Genomic DNA, 19,751 nt, shown 5'->3' with positions numbered 1-19,751 from the left:
ATTGAGGTACTGGGAAAGGGTAAAAAACTTTGTTGTGGATAGGATAGGGGACAGGAACGTTTTTATTTAGCTATGTGTTATTTGTCTGAAGGTAAAAAGTGGGGGTTTTGACGAAAAGAATGGCCAACAATTTATTTTTTTTAAATGGGGAAAACTAACAAAACATTGAACAAATAGTAAGCAGACAAAGGATCACAAACATTAACAACACCTACCAACTACGGTTGCTGCTACAACTGCTCCAAACTCTCCAAGACTCTCCAGAAGCACCAAACACTATTCAACTGTGGACCTGCACTGTTCGCTGACAGCCTAACAAAAATCCACAATGGAACACGAAGTGAGCTGGGCATTTCCTGCAGCCTCAAACGTCATTGTGGTCAACCTAGGACTCTGATTGGCTGAAGGTTCCCTTGAAGTTTCTTTACAATATTCTAGGGCCCCGATTGGCTGAACACATTTGAGAACCAAGGCTCCTGACAGGAACAAAAATCAATGTGACCATTCGGGAAACCTGCAGCGAGTTAAACCTAGGGATAAATCTAGGAGTCGACCATGCAAAGAACCAATGATACACTTGTGGTTTCTGAAGAATCATGCTAAGAAGGCTTGAGGGGCCTGCGTGCCCAATTTATGACCTACCTCCGACATTGCTCTGTGTCACTTGCGTCCTTTTTAAGTCGGTCTGTACCATTACAAAAAGGGACCGTCTGAATGCAAATTAGTCTTGATGCTGCTGCAGGGGAGTCTCGTTGGAGCTTGCTGAATGACGTGTGCATGTGTCAGATTGCCTGCGACACTTGGTAAAGGGATCTGAGCTCTAGGAAAGCTAAGTAGACCAATGGTCTGAGTAATGCTCCCCTGAACACAGGGCTAAGTGTGGAATTCTGGAAGGTCCTTTCCTCAAGATCCTAGCAAGGAAGCAACCCAAGCAAGTTCCATGTGGAAATTGAAGACCACTCTCTGCTGTCTTCTCCATCTTGTTGACTAGCCCTTACTTGCCTCCTCGGTTAATACTGGTAAAAAAGATTGATAGCCACAATATCAAAATCGATCTTCTGTTAACAATATTGAAATGTATGCTTCTAAATTGCTACCATTTAAAATCAGTGAGTGTCACAGATAAGAACTGAAAGACACTGCGTTCATTCACTCCCTCTCTCTCAGCAGCTTAGTTCGTGTCCTAGCTTCCTCCCCTGACTCTATGAAGCAACTTCCTCGTCGGCACAGTCACAAATTGCAAGTTTCGTGTGTGTCACTTTTTCCGGAGTGAATACATCCAGAGTTTATGAGCATTCGCAGCTACTGTGACTGCATATGCCAGGAGACTGAATCCGTTAACAGACCAGACGTCCAGGTAAGAGCAACCAGGAAAACCGAGGGATTGTGGGAAAAGAGGAGTGCGCAAATGGATACAAGGAAAGATAAGGCTGATCGTTGAAATGGAAATGGGCAATGAGAAACAATGGCGAAAAGGCCAAACATAGAAAGGGGAAACGCAAATAAACTGACCACAAAGAGATAAGAGACAGCGTGTACTAGTATGAAGGAGCTCAATTATAGTATACCGTTGCTTACTTAGTAATATTGACCGTTACATACTTAGTAAATTGACGGTTACAAACTGAGTGGTCTCCAGGGTCTCAGCACTATAAGCTTACGTGTGTTTCTTTAAAAGAAACACATTCCGTTGGGAATTGTAATGAATGCCTGCCGTTTATTTTCTTAATTCAAGGGAGTTGTGAAATCAAATCTCACGTTTGTTAGGACCATTACTCAGCCCGTGACATTGCAAAGTCCCCGGGCAGCTGTAGCAGCCTGCGCCTGTCTGCCGGCACTGGCTGGTAGTGGGAGATTGAGATCAGCATCCAGTGCCTGTCTTCCGGCACTGGCTGGTAGTGGGAGATTGAGATCAGCTTCCAGCGCCTGTCTGCCGGCATGGCTGGTAGTGGGAGATTGAGATCAGCATCCAGTGCCTGTCTTCCGGCACTGGCTGGTAGTGGGAGATTGAGATCAGCTTCCAGCGCCTGTCTGCCGGCATGGCTGGTAGTGGGAGATTGAGATCAGCATCCAGTGCCTGTCTTCCGGCACTGGCTGGTAGTGGGAGATTGAGATCAGCTTCCAGCGCCTGTCTGCCGGCACTGGCTGGTAGTGGGAGATTGAGATCAGCTTCCAGCGCCTGTCTGCCGGCACTGGCTGGTAGTGGGAGATTGAGATCAGCTTCCAGCGCCTGTCTTCCGGCACTGGCTGGTAGTGGGAGATTGAGATCAGCTTCCAGCGCCTGTCTTCCGGCACTGGCGGTAGTGGGAGATTGAGATCAGCTTTCTTTGCCTGTCTTCCGGCACTGGCTGGTAGTGGGAGATTGAGATCTGCTTCCAGCGCCTGTCTGCCGGCACTGGCTGGTAGTGGGAGATTGAGATCAGCAGCCAGCGCCTGTCTTCTGGCACTGGCTGGTAGTGGGAGATTGAGATCAGCATCCAGCACCTGTCTTCTGGCAATGGCTGGTAGTGGGAGATTGAGATCAGCAGCCAGCGCCAGTCTTCTGGCATTGGCTGGTAGTGGGAGATTGAGATCAGCAGCCATTGGCTGTCTATCGGCACTGGCTGGTAGTGGGAGATTGAGATCAGCTTCCAGCGCCTGTCTGCCGGCAGTGGCTGGTAGTGGGAGATTGAGATCAGCATCCAGTGCCTGTCTTCTGGCAATGGCTGGTAGTGGGAGATTGAGATCAGCATCCAGCGCCTGTCTTCTGGCAATGGCTGGTAGTGGGAGATTGAGATCAGCTTCCAGCGCCTGTCTGCCGGCACTGGCTGGTAGTGGGAGATTGAGATCAGCTTCCAGCGCCTGTCTGCCGGCACTGGCTGGTAGTGGGAGATTGAGATCAGCTTCCAGCGCCTGTCTTCTGGCACTGGCTGGTAGTGGGAGATTGAGATCAGCTTCCAGCGCCTGTCTTCCGGCACTGGCTGGTAGTGGGAGATTGAGATCAGCTTCCAGCGCCTGTCTTCCGGCACTGGCTGGTAGTGGGAGATTGAGATCAGCAGCCAGCGCCTGTCTTCCGGCACTGGCTGGTAGTGGGAGATTGAAATCAGCATCCAGCACCTGTCTTCTGGCAATGGCTGGTAATGGGAGATTGAGATCAGCAGCCAGCGCCTGTCTTCTGGCAATGGCTGGTAGTGGGAGATTGAGATCAGCATCCAGCGCCTGTCTTCTGGCAATGGCTGGTAGTGGGAGATTGAGATCAGCAGCCAGCGCCTGTCTTCTGGCACTGGCTGGTGGTGGGAGATTGAGATCAGCAGCCAGCGCCAGTCTTCTGGCACTGGCTGGTAGTGGGAGATTGAGATCAGCAGCCATTGGCTGTCTGTCGGCACTGGCTGGTAGTGGGAGATTGAGATCAGCAGCCAGCGCCTGTCTTCTGGCACTGGCTGGTAGTGGGAGATTGAGATCAGCAGCCAGCGCCAGTCTTCTGGCATTGGCTGGTAGTGGGAGATTGAGATCAGCAGCCATTGGCTGTCTGTCGGCAGTGGCTGGTAGTGGGAGATTGAGATCAGCTTCCAGCGCCTGTCTTCCGGCACTGGCTGGTAGTGGGAGATTGAGATCAGCAGCCAGCGCCTGTCTTCTGGCACTGGCTGGTAGTGGGAGATTGAGATCAGCAGCCAGCGCCTGTCTTCTGGCACTGGCTGGTAGTGGGAGATTGAAATCAGCATCCAGCACCTGTCTTCTGGCAATGGCTGGTAGTGGGAGATTGAGCTCAGCAGCCGGCGCCTGTCTTCTGGCATTGGCTGGTAGTGGGAGATTGAGATCAGCAGCCATTGGCTGTCTGTCGGCACTGGCTGGTAGTGGGAGATGGAGATCAGCTTCCAGCGCCTGTCTTCCGGCACTGGCTGGTAGTGGGAGATTGAAATCAGCATCCAGCACCTGTCTTCTGGCAATGGCTGGTAGTGGGAGATTGAGATCAGCAGCCAGCGCCTGTCTTCTGGCACTGGCTGGTAGTGGGAGATTCAGATCAGCAGCCAGCGCCAGTCTTCTGGCATTGGCTGGTAGTGGGAGATTGAGATCAGCAGCCATTGGCTGTCTGTCGGCACTGGCTGGTAGTGGGAGATTGAGATCAGCAGCCAGCGCCTGTCTTCTGGCACTGGCTGGTAGTGGGAGATTGAGATCAGCAGCCAGCGCCAGTCTTCTGGCATTGGCTGGTAGTGGGAGATTGAGATCAGCAGCCATTGGCTGTCTGTCGGCACTGGCTGGTAGTGGGAGATTGAGATCAGCTCCCAGCGCCTGTCTTCCGGCACTGGCTGGTAGTGGGAGATTGAGATCAGCAGCCAGCGCCTGTCTTCTGGCACTGGCTGGTAGTGGGAGATTGAGATCAGCAGCCATTGGCTGTCTGTCGGCACTGGCTGGTAGTGGGAGATGGAGATCAGCTTCCAGCGCCTGTCTTCCGGCACTGGCTGGTAGTGGGAGATTGAAATCAGCATCCAGCACCTGTCTTCTGGCAATGGCTGGTAGTGGGAGATTGAGATCAGCAGCCAGCGCCTGTCTTCTGGCACTGGCTGGTAGTGGGAGATTGAGATCAGCAGCCAGCGCCAGTCTTCTGGCAATGGCTGGTAGTGGGAGATTGAGATCAGCTTCCAGCGCCTGTCTTCCGGCACTGGCTGGTAGTGGGAGATTGAGATCAGCTTCCAGCGCCTGTCTTCCGGCACTGGCTGGTAGTGGGAGATTGAGATCAGCAGCCAGCGCCTGTCTTCTGGCACTGGCTGGTAGTGGGAGATTGAGATCAGCAGCCAGCGCCTGTCTTCTGGCACTGGCTGGTAGTGGGAGATTGAAATCAGCATCCAGCACCTGTCTTCTGGCAATGGCTGGTAGTGGGAGATTGAGATCAGCAGCCAGCGCCAGTCTTCTGGCATTGGCTGGTAGTGGGAGATTGAGATCAGCAGCCATTGGCTGTCTGTCGGCACTGGCTGGTAGTGGGAGATTGAGATCAGCAGCCATTGGCTGTCTTCCTGCACTGGCTGGTAGTGGGAGATTGAAATCAGCATCCAGCACCTGTCTTCTGGCAATGGCTGGTAGTGCGAGATTGAGATCAGCAGCCAGTGCCTGTCTTCTGGCACTGGCTGGTAGTGGGAGATTGAGATCAGCAGCCAGTGCCAGTCTTCTGGCATTGGCTGGTAGTGGGAGATTGAGATCAGCAGCCATTGGCTGCCTGTCGGCACTGGCTGGTAGTGGGAGATTGAGATCAGCAGCCAGCGCCTGTCTTCTGGCACTGGCTGGTAGTGGGAGATTGAGATCAGCAGCCAGCGCCAGTCTTCTGGCATTGGCTGGTAGTGGGAGATTGAGATCAGCAGCCATTGGCTGTCTGTCGGCACTGGCTGGTAGTGGGAGATTGAGATCAGCTTCCAGCGCCTGTCTTCAGGCACTGGCTGGTAGTGGGAGATTGAGATCAGCAGCCAGCGCCTGTCTTCTGGCACTGGCTGGTAGTGGGAGATTGAGATCAGCAGCCATTGGCTGTCTGTCGGCACTGGCTGGTAGTGGGAGATGGAGATCAGCTTCCAGCGCCTGTCTTCCGGCACTGGCTGGTAGTGGGAGATTGAAATCAGCATCCAGCACCTGTCTTCTGGCAATGGCTGGTAGTGGGAGATTGAGATCAGCAGCCAGCGCCTGTCTTCTGGCACTGGCTGGTAGTGGGAGATTGAGATCAGCAGCCAGCGCCAGTCTTCTGGCAATGGTTGGTAGTGGGAGATTGAGATCAGCTTCCAGCGCCTGTCTTCCGGCACTGGCTGGTAGTGGGAGATTGAGATCAGCTTCCAGCGCCTGTCTTCCGGCACTGGCTGGTAGTGGGAGATTGAGATCAGCAGCCAGCGCCTGTCTTCTGGCACTGGCTGGTAGTGGGAGATTGAGATCAGCAGCCAGCGCCTGTCTTCTGGCACTGGCTGGTAGTGGGAGATTGAAATCAGCATCCAGCACCTGTCTTCTGGCAATGGCTGGTAGTGGGAGATTGAGATCAGCAGCCAGCGCCAGTCTTCTGGCATTGGCTGGTAGTGGGAGATTGAGATCAGCAGCCATTGGCTGTCTGTCGGCACTGGCTGGTAGTGGGAGATTGAGATCAGCTTCCAGCGCCTGTCTTCCGGCACTGGCTGGTAGTGGGAGATTGAGATCAGCAGCCACCGCCTGTCTTCTGGCACTGGCTGGTAGTGGGAGATTGAGATCAGCAGCCATTGGCTGTCTGTCGGCACTGGCTGGTAGTGGGAGATGGAGATCAGCTTCCAGCGCCTGTCTTCCGGCACTGGCTGGTAGTGGGAGATTGAAATCAGCATCCAGCACCTGTCTTCTGGCAATGGCTGGTAGTGGGAGATTGAGATCAGCAGCCAGCGCCTGTCTTCTGGCACTGGCTGGTAGTGGGAGATTGAGATCAGCAGCCAGCGCCAGTCTTCTGGCAATGGCTGGTAGTGGGAGATTGAGATCAGCTTCCAGCGCCTGTCTTCCGGCACTGGCTGGTAGTGGGAGATTGAGATCAGCTTCCAGCGCCTGTCTTCCGGCACTGGCTGGTAGTGGGAGATTGAGATCAGCAGCCAGCGCCTGTCTTCCGGCACTGGCTGGTAGTGGGAGATTGAAATCAGCATCCAGCACCTGTCTTCTGGCAATGGCTGGTAGTGGGAGATTGAGATCAGCAGCCAGCGCCTGTCTTCTGGCATTGGCTGGTAGTGGGAGATTGAGATCAGCAGCCATTGGCTGTCTGTCGGTACTGGCTGGTAGTGGGAGATTGAGATCAGCAGCCAGCGCCTGTCTTCTGGCATTGGCTGGTAGTGGGAGATTGAGATCAGCAGCCATTGGCTGTCTGTCGGCACTGGCTGGTAGTGGGAGATGGAGATCAGCTTCCAGTGCTGTTTAATGTCAGGGAAGGTGCAGACAGCTTGGGAAAAAGGTAGATAAGCAACACTAGCAGGAAACATGGAAATAAAAAGGAGGAGACTGGATCACAACTGAGCTAGTCAAGAGGGACAGCATAGAAGAGAAAATAAAGTGCTTGAAAGAAGGATACTGCATAAGAGAGAAATTAAGGTGAAAGAAGAAGAAAACAGACATTGTTAAAAAGAGAAAGAGCACGTGCATGGCAATTGCCGGTGAAATGCGGTAAGAAAGCTGCAGGGATAGGAAAAGGATGTGGAAATAGGTGTGGATTGGGCTAATGTGAATAGGAGTACCCTGATAGAAAAGGAGAGGGGCAAAGGGAGAGAAACAAGAATAGAAGAAGAGCGAAAACTGTACGCAATAAAATAGAAAAGGAAACGAAAATGACACCAAATGTGTTGGTATTTTTCCGAGCATGTATTCTACAGAATAAAATAGCACCCGCTTGGGGTGTGCAGCCTCTCAAGAGAAGTGGCGGGAATTGCATTCTGTGCACTCAGGTGTAATGAGGAGGTACATTTGTTGACTTCTCTGTTTACCACACCACCCGTGTTTACACATCTACTATATCATCTTTTATGCTCTTGGGGAGGGTGCCCAAAGTCTTATCAATGTAACAGTGGGTGACAATCTATTATTTCCTTCAGGAGAGGGGGAGATGGTTAGGCGTTGGATGTTTCGGGAAGAGGTGTATATAATGAGGGCATTTGCTTGGGTATCTCTCGGTGTTATTAGACTGTCTCTAGGCTCACTGATTTCCCGGGATTTGCACAGGTGCATGCATTATTTGTGGTGTTATGCTTGCAAGAGTGTGAGGAAGGAACTGCAGCACAGAGAGGGCCCTCTGGTCTGGAGTGTGTATCCTGCAAGAAGCCCCATCTCCCTGTTTCCTCTGCTTCGTTTGCTCGGTGGCTTTGCTGGGTCATGTCTCAGGCAGGGATTGACACGTCTACTTTTGGGGTTCAACCAGTTCAGGATACCATGGTTGAAAGATAATCTCGGGGCTGCCAGTTGGTTAAAAGTTCTGGATTTGTGTACTTTTTGTTGTCGACCAGCTGTGCATGCTGCTCATGTAATGTTGGCAGGGCTTTGGGAGTGCACAACAGGAAGCCTCTGAACAGCAGAGAGCTGAGTATTGTCCCGCCCATTTACACCCCCCTCTTGAGTTCCCATTGGAAGTCACATATTCGGGAAAACCGCTCCACTGGTCAGATTCACTTCCGACGACTTGGATGTGTTTTCTGGGTCCTGTGGATGATTCAGATGTCCTGGCTTATGCAAGGGGGTAGAGAAAATCGAAAGGACAGCACTAGGAGGGTTGGGGGAGGGGCATTTTACTGAACAGATGCTCTGGTGATTGGAGGAGAGGGGCGCGTGATCTCCACATTCGGCACTTCTAGTGATAAGGTATCGCTTTTGTTTTTAGATTTCCCTGTGCACTTCTTGCTGCAATGTGTTAATAAAGACAATGGTGCTGCAAAATCGGGCGCCTTTGCGCCATGGGTAGAATCCCAATAGTGTAGGTAGGTCAGGACATCGCAGCCTGTTATGATCCTCTGGGAACTTCCTCAGGCCTTCTAGCAGCTCACAGAGCTCACGAGACACGTGCCCCTACTGCAAAACCTCAGATGCGCTCTACTACATTGGTCATTCATTTGACTGTTTTTAGCAAACTGCCTTTATTTATTTAATCATATGTTTATGTATTTATTTATGTACTTGTGTAGTTACTCTGAGAGAGAATCATGGCTATTAATCTTGTGTAACTGATTTGAATAACAGCCGAGTTTCCGGAGCTTCAAGCAGCATCACGCCTCAAACGTTAAACGTGGGTCTGGCTAAAACAGTCCCTAACGAAGAGAGTCAGAGGAGTACAGGTGATGGGCACAGTTTTACTTTCTGGATAATTACAGGCCGAGGTTGGCATTTTTGCTAAGCAAGGACAGATATTAACTATGCACACACAATTTCCGAAAGAGTGCAAACGAAATGCAAAATGCACAGTCACTTGATGATGAGTAAACGTTTGTCTGTGCCCCTACCACCTTTAAAGCAAATCCGAGCACCCGCCTTAAAATGGACACTTTTTTTTTAGAAAGGGAGGCGCTCCTGGGAGGACTCTATGCAGGCCAATCAGATTTACATTGTAAAGGCAATGTTATTAACATTTAAAAAAGCAGTGGCCAGATTATAAATGCTATGTGCTGAGCGGCGTGCTGTGAGCGGCTTCTTCTGCGCATGTGCTGTTGGGAGAGGCAGTAAAGACTGCAGATGCTTGAGCATGTGCAAGAGGTCCAGCGGCACAATGGGCACCAATGCATTTAGCCCATACTTGTCATTCCAGGCATGACTATCGATTTCTGCTCAATGGACACACATAAAAAGACCTGAGCATTTTTTTTTTTTTTTGGATCTATGATTGTTAAAACATGACCCCACAGAAATAGAGTTAAGCAGGAGAACAACCAGCTGTTTGTGGTTTGGGTTTTGGGGTCATACCTGGTAGCATAACTAAATGCTGGGAGGATAGCTCAGGGGCAACACGTTTGTCTTGGGGCCAAGACAACGCATAGCAACACAGGTTGGAATAGTGATGTTGCACTTAGAAACTGGTTCTCTGGTATTAAGCGCCTTTTAAAAGAACCATTATATTTATTTTTATTTATTTTTTACATTTGTAGAGCGCACTGCAGCCCATAGACATCGAGGCGCTATTACATGAAGGCGTAAGCAGCAAGATTATGTAAACATAGGAAACATAAGGTACTTAGTTACAGAGATATCTGCTGTTGGGGTTGTTTCATAACTTGAAGGTCGCTTATTAGAATCTCACTAGATCCTCTTAGCCTCTCAACCTTTCCAACGTCGATACATTAAGTGCCATTGAGTGGGGTAACAATGTAACAAGAGCACCGCAAGGGGCGGAGATACCAGCCATTGGGTGCCCAGAAAGCCCATTGCAAAGTGAAGACAGTTAAGGAGTCTGAGGCTCACCCAGTATCTCTGAGGATCCCTCCTGGCCAGGATCCTATAGTTTTAGCCCCTGCGGCATTGAGTGGGCTTAGTCCAAAACACCAAACCGGCAGGGACAGAGAGTTGAGAAGGCTGTTGTTGCCCTGGCCTGGAAAGATAATGGGAAAGACCATCATTAGCACGATTCGACCTGGGCCACTGCCTGAAGGAACTGTATGAATACTTTACTCCTCACCCCCATCCCAACCTTGGGAATCTTGCCAATTCCAGTGTCAGTGCCACAGGAAGAAAAGACAGAGGTCCTGATTCACAGAGTGTTTTCCTATGGGATTGGACCATTATAGAATGCTTCTATGAATCAGGCCTAGTGACAGCATTGCCCGTCATCAGCCCAGGAGAGATTGCCTACTGGGGAAACAAGAGCAGCTGTTCAGGAGTTGTAGAAATTGTGTTGCTGTGCCTTCAGCCGCAGTGCCCTATGTCTTGCTATGATTGTGTAATGATGCTTATCAATGAGTTCCTCCAGGTGAAGTTACTCAGCACTGACATGAGAGTGGATTCATCAGGAAACTCCTTTCACCAGTCAGGCTCATGTCTCTTGAGTGAGACATACACATTGTGTGCGTTGCCCCTTTCCTGCAGGAGATGGCAGACCATAGGTGTAGGCCCCCGTTCCATGTACAAGTGTTTAAAACCGTTGATGGTTGGCGACTTCCCTTAAGGGGTTCAGCAAAAACTGTGTGCTAAACTGTGGGTGGCTATTTTCCTTTGCTAGTGCGGCACACACTCGGTGGTGTGCACCCCCTTTCTTGCAGATGCGCAGCAAACATATTGTGTGTGTGCCTTTCTTTAGGGACTTGAAACTGCTGCCCTACTTGGAGTGCGGCAAGAATTCAGTGTGCGCTTCTCTTGCTGCGGGAGCGTTTAAAACATAATTTCATATCCCCTTGCCTGCAGGAGTGCAGCCCAATCGTGCCCATTTCCTTGTCAGACTGCTGCAACAATTAGGTGTGCTCCCCATTTTTTGGGGTAACGCAGCACACATTAGGTGTGATCCCATTTCCCTGTGGCAGTGCAGTGAACATTGTTTTTCCACACCCTTACCGCCGGAATTCCAGGAAAAGTTATGCGTGCGCTCCCTTAATCTTTGGAGGGCAGCAGAAATGGTGTGCTTGCTGCCTCCAGTAGGAGTAGATCAACAAGTAGGTGTGCACCCTATTCCCCGAGGGAGTGGAGCAGCAATGTGTGCACTGCCTTGCCTGTCAGAGATTAGCACAGATTAGCTGTTCATCCCCATTCCTGTGGGAGGTGCCAAGAATTAGGTGTGACCGTGCACTCATTATGGTGGTACGCATCAGCCAGACATACATTCTGCTACACAGCCATACACAATTGAGAAGGCTTGTAACTTTATTCTTTAGGGAATTGCCAAACGTGTTAATCCTCCACACCATAGTTGACTTCAATCACCATTTCTGTCACCACAGTAGAATTTAATCCCAAGACCCAGAGCTGGTAATATCAATAAATTGCTGTAGTTGCCGCTCCCATTCTACTGCCCTGGCTGACCTGGCGCGACAATGATTGACTGCTGACTTTGAGGATTTTGCTGCTGTACTTGTGAAAGCACCAGGCTCATACCACCGTCAGATGAGAAATATTGTTTATTCATTTTGATGAATTTCAGTTGTTTACCATGACGTACAGAGATTTCTCCTGTTGTCAGAGATCATTGCACCAACAGCACTGAAAACAAGAAGTCCCAATTGCATCCGGGAGCAGCTTAGGTTGTCAATGGCAACTAGGACATGTGAACATGGCTACTCAGAGTGCTTATAGAGCCAATAATGGCATGTGGTGCTCAAATATGCATCCATCACCTGTGCAGCAGTGGGCCTGGCATGGCTAGCTGTTGTACACCCTGTCCCAGACAGATGAAGGAGGCAGAATCATAGGGGAGTCCCATATGGGTTTCTGTGTCAGAGCTGAACACCCTACATGTGGTCCCTATGTGCCTAGCAAGTAGCATTCGGTATGAGGGTATTACCAGATGATGTACTTCTTACTGGCTGTTGGCGATGCCTAACTGTTGTCTGCCGTTCATGCCTGTGCTGTGTACGTAAATATTCTAGCACATGCCTTTCAAATGCCATCAAATGCCATCTTGCACCTTTCGATGCATCTTCTCAATGTGTCATTCAACACTACACAGTCTGGAATGCAGCCACTTCCACCTTAAAGCTGTGCTCAAGGGATGATGCCAAAATATACTCAATGTTTTCTTTCATGCATTTTATGTGTGGACCATGTCGAAAGTGTGACCTCTGTTGTCTCACCAGCTGTATAGCATCTCACTCATCTGTGCTTTCATGCTCTGTTTTGGACAAGTTAATTTCCAACAAGTATATCATTGGAAGTATGTCACTAAGTGAAACAGAGCTATGACCCATATGCTCTGTGGCGCCCTCAAAGGGCTTTAGCACACAGCAGACCTTGCTTGTGGGCTGCCACTGAGTCAGTGTGGAAAAGGTCCTATCTATTGCTTGACTATGGCTACAGCTGCTTTGCTCTCACAGGCGGTGGGAAGCAAATGCAATGGAGAATTCCAGATGACTGGCACAGGCCTTTCCGACTGGCATTGTCTGGGTTTGTGCTCCATCTGCAACATTTCCCAATAATTTCTGGAATTATATGACTGGCTGACATGAGATCAGATGTTGTGTGCTAAGGAAAAAATATCATGAATAAGAAATCACTAAACAAAACTTGTCTCAACAAGGCTGAGAAAATGTGGAAAGTTGAGACATGCATTGAGTTCACCAGCCTTAAGATATAAATTACATTGGTACCAGGCGAGGGGGCTGTGGTGGCCTCCCAGTCAATGAGGAGGCTCAGAACAGGGTACTTACCACACAGTAAAGCCCCCGTTCTGAGCTTCCTGGGAGCAGAAGGCTGCCATCTTCCCTTGCTGGGAATCAGGTAAGTCGGCTCCCCACACTTCCTTCTCCTTCCCCACTCCCCAACACCCAATCCTCCTAACCCCACCTCACATACCTGTTGCTGCCTTGTCGCTTCAACACAGGGAACACTGGTGTTCCTGGCACTTTCCGGTCACAGCAATGGACATCATGGAAAGAGAGAAGGGACTACATGTAATTAATTAGAGCCATTGTTCACTGCCAAAAAACTCAAGGTTAGCTGCCGGGGATTAGGTCCTTCTAAACTCACCTCTTTTACTTTATGCCAGAAGTCTGCAACTGGCTTATTGGTGTACAGCATGCTGCTGCTGTATTGCCACTTCTTACTTCCCAGTGACACAACTAGAAGGAAAGGTTAACCAATGCATTGTTACAGTCATGTAGTCAGTGCTTTGGCTGCTTCTATCTGCACTCAATGGGCCTCATTACGAGGTGGACGGTAAGGGATTACCGGCACCAGTAAGGCACCGGTGCCGGTAATCCCTTACCGCCCTACTACGTGTTCCCTTTGCGGGTCCTTCCTGAACGCCTGGTTTTAGCAGGCTTTAAGGACGGGACCCGCAAAGGGATACCAGGGTCAATAATGGTACCGCAATTTGGGGTACCGTATTGCCGCCTTCCCCCTTCCCATTGAACCCTATGGGGGCTCAAATCGGAATGGGGAATGGGCGTGGTGAATGGGGAATTACCGGTCCCGCCGACCTCGGAATGGACTGGTAATTGCTCCATTCACCAGGCCGCAGTCGGAAAGGTTTTGGAGGCAGCCATGCGCTAATAGCGCCATGGCTACCTCCAACCTCGTAATGAGGCCCGATGGTACCTAATGTATCTGATGTGAAATGAGCTTTCTGACCTTGTGATCTGCCCAATTTCTTTCTCACCACAAAAAATACTGTATTGAACAACTCAGGTATAATCATACTTGCAAAGTAGCTCTATCTGGGAACCAGAAAGCATCACCCCTTGCAATAAGCATCACCCCTTGCAATAAGCATCAGCCCTTGCAATAAGCAACATAACATCTTTGTTTTCAACAATGGCATGTGGCAGAAGGTGCATTGGCAGCATTATTACCAGTTTTAAGTTCAGTAGCTGTACTGTGGGATTACATTACATTACATTACATTACAGGATATTTATATAGTGCACTATAGACCCGTAGGCTTGAAGGCGCGGATGACAAAAATGGAACGGAAGGCGACAGAGGCCTACTCAACAGGTGAGAGTCCTAGGCCAAGAGGATAGAAACTACACAGCTCACTGGACCCTAGACAACAGAAACAAGGTAAAGAAAAGAGAAAAGTGTGCCTAGTATTCTAAGTTAAAAATTGTTGCAATGATATTCCCTGCTGCGTACAAAATGTCAAAATGTCTTGCTGGGACTGGGCTGATACATACTTATTGAGCCCCTGCCGAATATATATATATATATTTTCCCTCACGGACAAGGTCCTAGACTGTGCAACAGGGGGTACAATGTTAAGGTGGCTTTAGCTGAATTTTGGGGGTTTTGTTGTGTTAAGGTCTCATCTTAATGTCCATACAACTAAAGTTTTTTCCTTGAATTTCAAGGGTTTTCTTATTCCATAGATTTTTAGAATGCTTCCAGACCTCTATCATGGTCCTCGGCCATGGTCCGTGGGCACGGCCTTTGGCTCTGCCCACTGTCTATTTTAAAGCACTACCAGACCACTATCCATGGTCTTAAGGCATGGTTGGTGGGCACAGGCGAACACTACCAAACCACTAGCCATGGCCCTCGGCCGTGCCCGGTGGGCACAGCCACTCTATATTTTAAAACACTTGCAACCCATCGCTCAAAGATGTTCATCAATCAAAAACTGATGTTGTCATGTTTTGACAGTGGTATTGTTATGTATAAAAGATTGTAGGCTTTGCAAACTTGCAAGGTTTTTAGGTAATTCAAAGTGAGATTAAACTATTTGTGTGGACCACACACTTTGGTTAAGCAGCGTGCTCCAAGCCCCTTGTTTTATGGCGGGTCTCTTGGTGACTGTTGTGATACATTGCACAACCCCAACTAACCCCATTTATGCAACACGGAAATGGGAAAAAAAATGACCGGCGGCAAGAATTACATATGCCCAGGTACTTTCTGCACCCATAGCAAAAATCAAAAGCTGGCACCCATGAATATACAGACAGTAAGTGAAAATATATCTTAAAGTAAAATATACAAATGTAGTTCATTTGAGCTTCCCTTTAGAAGAAAGTGCGCAAGACAAAATAGCCTTGGACTTTTAAAAAAAGTTATGAAAACCAGAAAAATAACCTGAGAGAGGCAATGTTCCAATAAATATGCTGGCAAAGTATAAAAGATGATCACCCTTTGAACCCGGCAATCTGTCGTGAAATATTCCCTGGAAAACAAAATCCCAATACGAAAAAAGTGCTTTTGGTCTTGTGGGTAAGCGTCTGCACTGGAAACAGGACAACCTGAGTAAAATCCTGGTAGCCAAATACTTGAGCAAGCTTGCCAACCGAAAAAAAAAAAAAAAAACATGTGTTGCATTCTCCCTCTGAAAAAAAGTTACGCTCTTCACCCACAAGTGTCATTTACTTGTGCCCTAAAAAGCATCCACAATCAAGGGAGAATAACTGCACCAGTTTCCAGGATTACACACTCTCTTCCCACATTGTGGGAAAATACTCATGACTTTCTTGCCCTCTCATTATTTCCCCTCCTTGCCCTCATGTCTGGATTTCAACAAGACTCTGTTTTATAAAGATAACTTGAAAAGTACACATTCCATAGTGTCACTCAAATATATAAATCCTTATTGAACGATGCAAAAGTCAAGAAAATGGTCTCTGAGTGCAATACTTTCAAAGACTGACAGTAGCACGGTTTTAAAAAAACGTTTGCCATGTGTTTTCTTAGTGTGTTATGAGATATTTAAAGAAAACACAAGGCACCAGACTGTGGGCTGTCTCCCACCCATGTACTACCGGGACAAAGCCTGCTTAGCTCCAAAGTGAGGAAGGGGCGACCCCCCTCAGGCCATGTTGCTCTAAGTTTTCGTGTAACTTTCCCTCACTTATTAGGCCCCATGGCCTGAGGGGGCTGGCCATTTCCTCGCTGTGATGCTGTGCAGAACCTGTCCTGGTTACTTCCTGGATGAGAGACTCAGGTCACCAGTGATTGTTCACCCCCCATGTCATTGTAACTGTAAACATATCTATTTGTTTTAATTATGTATAAAAGATTGCAGGTTTTGAGAACTCCCAATGTTTTTAGTTAATGTCCTGTGTGATCAAATTATTTGCTGAGGATCGCACACTTTGGTTAAGCCGCATGCTCAATGCCCCTTGTTTTATGGCCACTGTTGTGATACATCACACAATCTCAACTAACCACATTTAAGCAGCACTTAAATGGGAAAGAAATGATCAGCAGCAAGAATAATATATGCCCAGGTATTTTTGACCCATAGTGAAAATCAAGAGCTGGCACCCATCAATATATGCACGCTAAGTGCCTGATTCATGGATTTGTTTGCACAGTGTAAAGTGACTTTTCACTGGTGCAAAGTGACTTTGTACCGCCAACAAACACTCTGATTCATGGAACATTGCAAAGTATCTTTTTGACGTTTAAAATCACAGTGCAGGGAAAAAGACATATTGCACTGTTCCATGAATCAGGGTGTTTGTTGGCAGTGCAAAGTCACTTTGCACTGTGCAAAACATTTTATGAATCATGCCCTAAATGAACATGCATCTTAAAGTGAAAAGTACAAATGTAGTTCAATAGACCTACTCCTCAGACGAAAGTGTGCAAGACAAAATATAATTGGACTTTAAAAAAAAGTAATGAACACCAGCAAAATAACCAGATAGAGAAAATGTTCCAATAAATATGCTGGCAAAGTATAAAAGGTTCTCACCTTTTAAACCCAGCAATCTGTCATGAAATATTCCCAAGAAAACTAAATCCTAATACAAAACAAGTGATTGTGATCTTGTGAGTAAGCGTCTGCACTGCAAACTTAACAACCTGAGTAAAATCCTGGTACCCAACTGCTTGAGATAGATTGCCAACCTAAAAAAGAAACAAGGTATTATGTCCGCCCTCTGAAGAAAGGTTATGCTGTGCACCCACATGTATCCTTTACTTGTGCCCTGAAAAGCAGACACAATTATGGAGAAATAACTTCAGCAGTGTCCAGGATTGCAAACTTTCTTGACACTTCATGGGTGAATACTTATGACTTACTTGCCTTCTCATCATTTCCCATCCTCACTCCCATGTCTGGCTTTTAACAATACTTGAAAAGTACACTTACCATAGTGTCACTCAAATATATAAATCCTTATAGAAGTATGTTAGGCAAAAAGTGTACAATTGTGGCATTATTCACCCCATCTTGACTGTGAGACTACAAATACCAGAATGCAATGCAGCAAAGGGCAAGCAAATTGTCTCTGAGTGCAAAACTGACAGTAGCATGGTTTAAAAAGAAATAATGTGGATGCCATGTGTTATGAGATATTTAAAACTAAGAAAACACACAGCATTTAGGACTGTGGAATGTCTCCCATCCATTCAGGAACGCGGAACAGCCCTGCTTAGATTCAAAGCAAGGAAAGATCCAGCCGCCTTAGGCCATGTTTCTCTAAGTGGTCTTGTAAGGTGGGCTCATTTGTAAGGCCACATGGCCTTAGGGGGCTGACCCCTTAGTCGCTTTGAAGCTAAGCAGTGTTCATCCCAGTTACTGCGGGGATGAGGAACCCACTGTTGCTGTAAACATTTCTATTTCCTTTTTGTATTGTTGCATGGGAGACTACAGAATGCAATTCAGCAAAAGACATAAAATGGTCTCTGAGTGCAAAACCTTCAAGAACTCACAGTAGCACGATTTAAAAAAACGAAATCATGTGGATGCCAATTGGGTCACGCATACATGCAGTAAAAGGGACTATCCCTGCTTGGCTTCGAAGCAAGGATAGGTCCTGCCTGTTTCTCTAAGTGGTCTTGTAAATTTGGTTCACTTATCGGGCAACATGGCCTGAAGAGCTGGCCCCTTCTTCACTTTGAAGCTAAGCAGCGTAAGTCATGGTTACTGCATGGATGAAAGACATGGATGGCAATTGTGGCATTGGCCATGGCCAAAGTTTTCAACCTTGAAGTCACTATAGCTGTAAAAATATCTTTAAAAAAAACAAAACGTAACTGTGTGTACTGAACTACACATACCCTCAGCTATCCATAGTTCTTTAAAGCTGTGAATATCTTCAAAACGTGCCCTCACAGGCCCTCACCAAGTGCCCCCCCTCATCTGTGTCAGCTCCCCCCACTCCACAAATGGCCTCCTCAACTCCCATGACCTCTACCTTACCCCCCAACACATGCTGTTTTGTGAGGCATTTTTCTTTGAGATTTCGGCTATTGGAGGCTACAGAAAGATTTTTGTTGCAAACTCAGTCACAAGCCCCCCCCCAACTCCCACATTTCACTTGGTGCCCTCTAGCCCCCCCACCTCTAGCCTGATGGCATTTGCATTTTTCCATATCCTCGGTTATAGCCAAGAGAAAAACACGATGGTGGCTGTTTCATTTAAAAAAAACACCCGGTTTTGGGTAAATCCCCAAGATGTAGCTATCTATTTTTGAGAAGGGGAAACCCCTTCTCCATCAAATATTTTTAAAACGACTTCACGGAATAATCCCAAACCATGCATGGATCTCGATTCAACGATTCGTGCCCAAGTTGTTTTGGACTTGGTCCAAATCTGTCCAGCGGTTTGGGCTATGCGCATTGGTAAAAATGGACTTTGCTTGTCTACGGGAAAATTAATTGGAAGTAGGCTGCACTTTTGGAGAAAAAAACATTGTTTGTCTTCTTACTAACCTTTTTATTTTTTAACAAATCTTTAGGAAACTTTGCGGTCAGTGAGTGAGTGGGTGGGCATGAGTCCGTAATCACTTTTGAGTTTTCAGTCAAATCCGTTACTCGAATCAAAAGATATTAATGATAGAATTTTGAGGGGTTCCTATGGGAGTATGACTCACCTTAATTATACGGCAGATCTAGTGCCCTATAATATATATATATATTTGCTTTTTGGGTGTACTTTGTTGTGGGATTATCCCCTTCCAACTTCTGGGCTGACCTTAAAGTGCAATGCCAACATGCAGTACAGTGTTCACTAATTCTTGGATGGGGTGCTGCATTTGTTGGTCCCGTTTCTGTGCATTAAATCCATTTGTACAACCAAGAAATAATGAGGTCTCATGATTGGTCCCTGAATTCCCATGCATTCACTGATCAGGAATTATATCAACTGCAGTATACTTTGGGCACTAAACTTTTATTGGTGCTTGAACTTGAGAGATTGGCTAGCACCTTGAGACCGAAAGCAGTCTCCACATTAGTTTTACTGTAAAGTTCGGAGGAAATTCATGTGGTTGAAAGTTCGAGAAGAAGGCATCGGGTTGGAAAGGATGTTTGCTTTGACTCCACTGCACATGGCTCATTCTCTAGCATTAACATGGGTATGGTGAAAGACACAGATGTGGAGAACGTTTTTAAATCAGACTATTTAGTCAGGACAAACTGATCATTCCCAACTTAGAATCGCTATCGGGCTAATAAAGTCTAGACCAACTACACCTATAGGCGGATTAAAAATGTTGATTTTTCTCGAACTTGGCATTCCACACAATCCTCTGAGATGAGATAGTGGTTCTTTTAAGAGGAGGTTGGGTTTGGAGAGAACATTTGGGAGCATGTGGGAAGCCTTCAATACATTCCTTAAAGTAAAGTGTAGAGGCAAATCATCAGATACATTAGGATCGGAAATATCAATTATAAGGCATTCATGAACACTAAGAGCAGTACGTCTGGCAGGATGCTGGTCTGTCTGGTTAGTGGGGAAAAGA

The 19,751-nt window shown here is 47.5% G+C and overlaps 1 protein-coding gene across 2 annotated transcripts in view; it reads left to right on the top strand.

The window, feature by feature from the left end:
• Positions 1-1,226: 1,226 nt before the first annotated feature.
• Positions 1,227-19,751, top strand: part of LOC138528719 (chemerin-like receptor 1) — a 102,210-nt gene continuing 83,685 nt past the window's right edge. Inside the window, exon 1 of one of the 2 annotated variants that reach the window (XM_069640583.1) lies at positions 1,227-1,357. The gene's annotated coding sequence lies outside the window, so the exon portion shown is untranslated. The remainder of the gene's footprint in view (positions 1,358-19,751) is intronic. The other variant, XM_069640593.1, reaches the window with a different exon arrangement.

Source organism: Ambystoma mexicanum, chromosome 1q (assembly GCF_040938575.1).
Source record: "Ambystoma mexicanum isolate Mex_15411 chromosome 1q, UKY_AmexF1_1, whole genome shotgun sequence".
Lineage (NCBI taxonomy): Eukaryota > Metazoa > Chordata > Amphibia > Caudata > Ambystomatidae > Ambystoma > Ambystoma mexicanum.
Note: the sequence above shows the minus strand (reverse complement) of the source record. Positions and strands in the feature narration are given on the sequence as shown.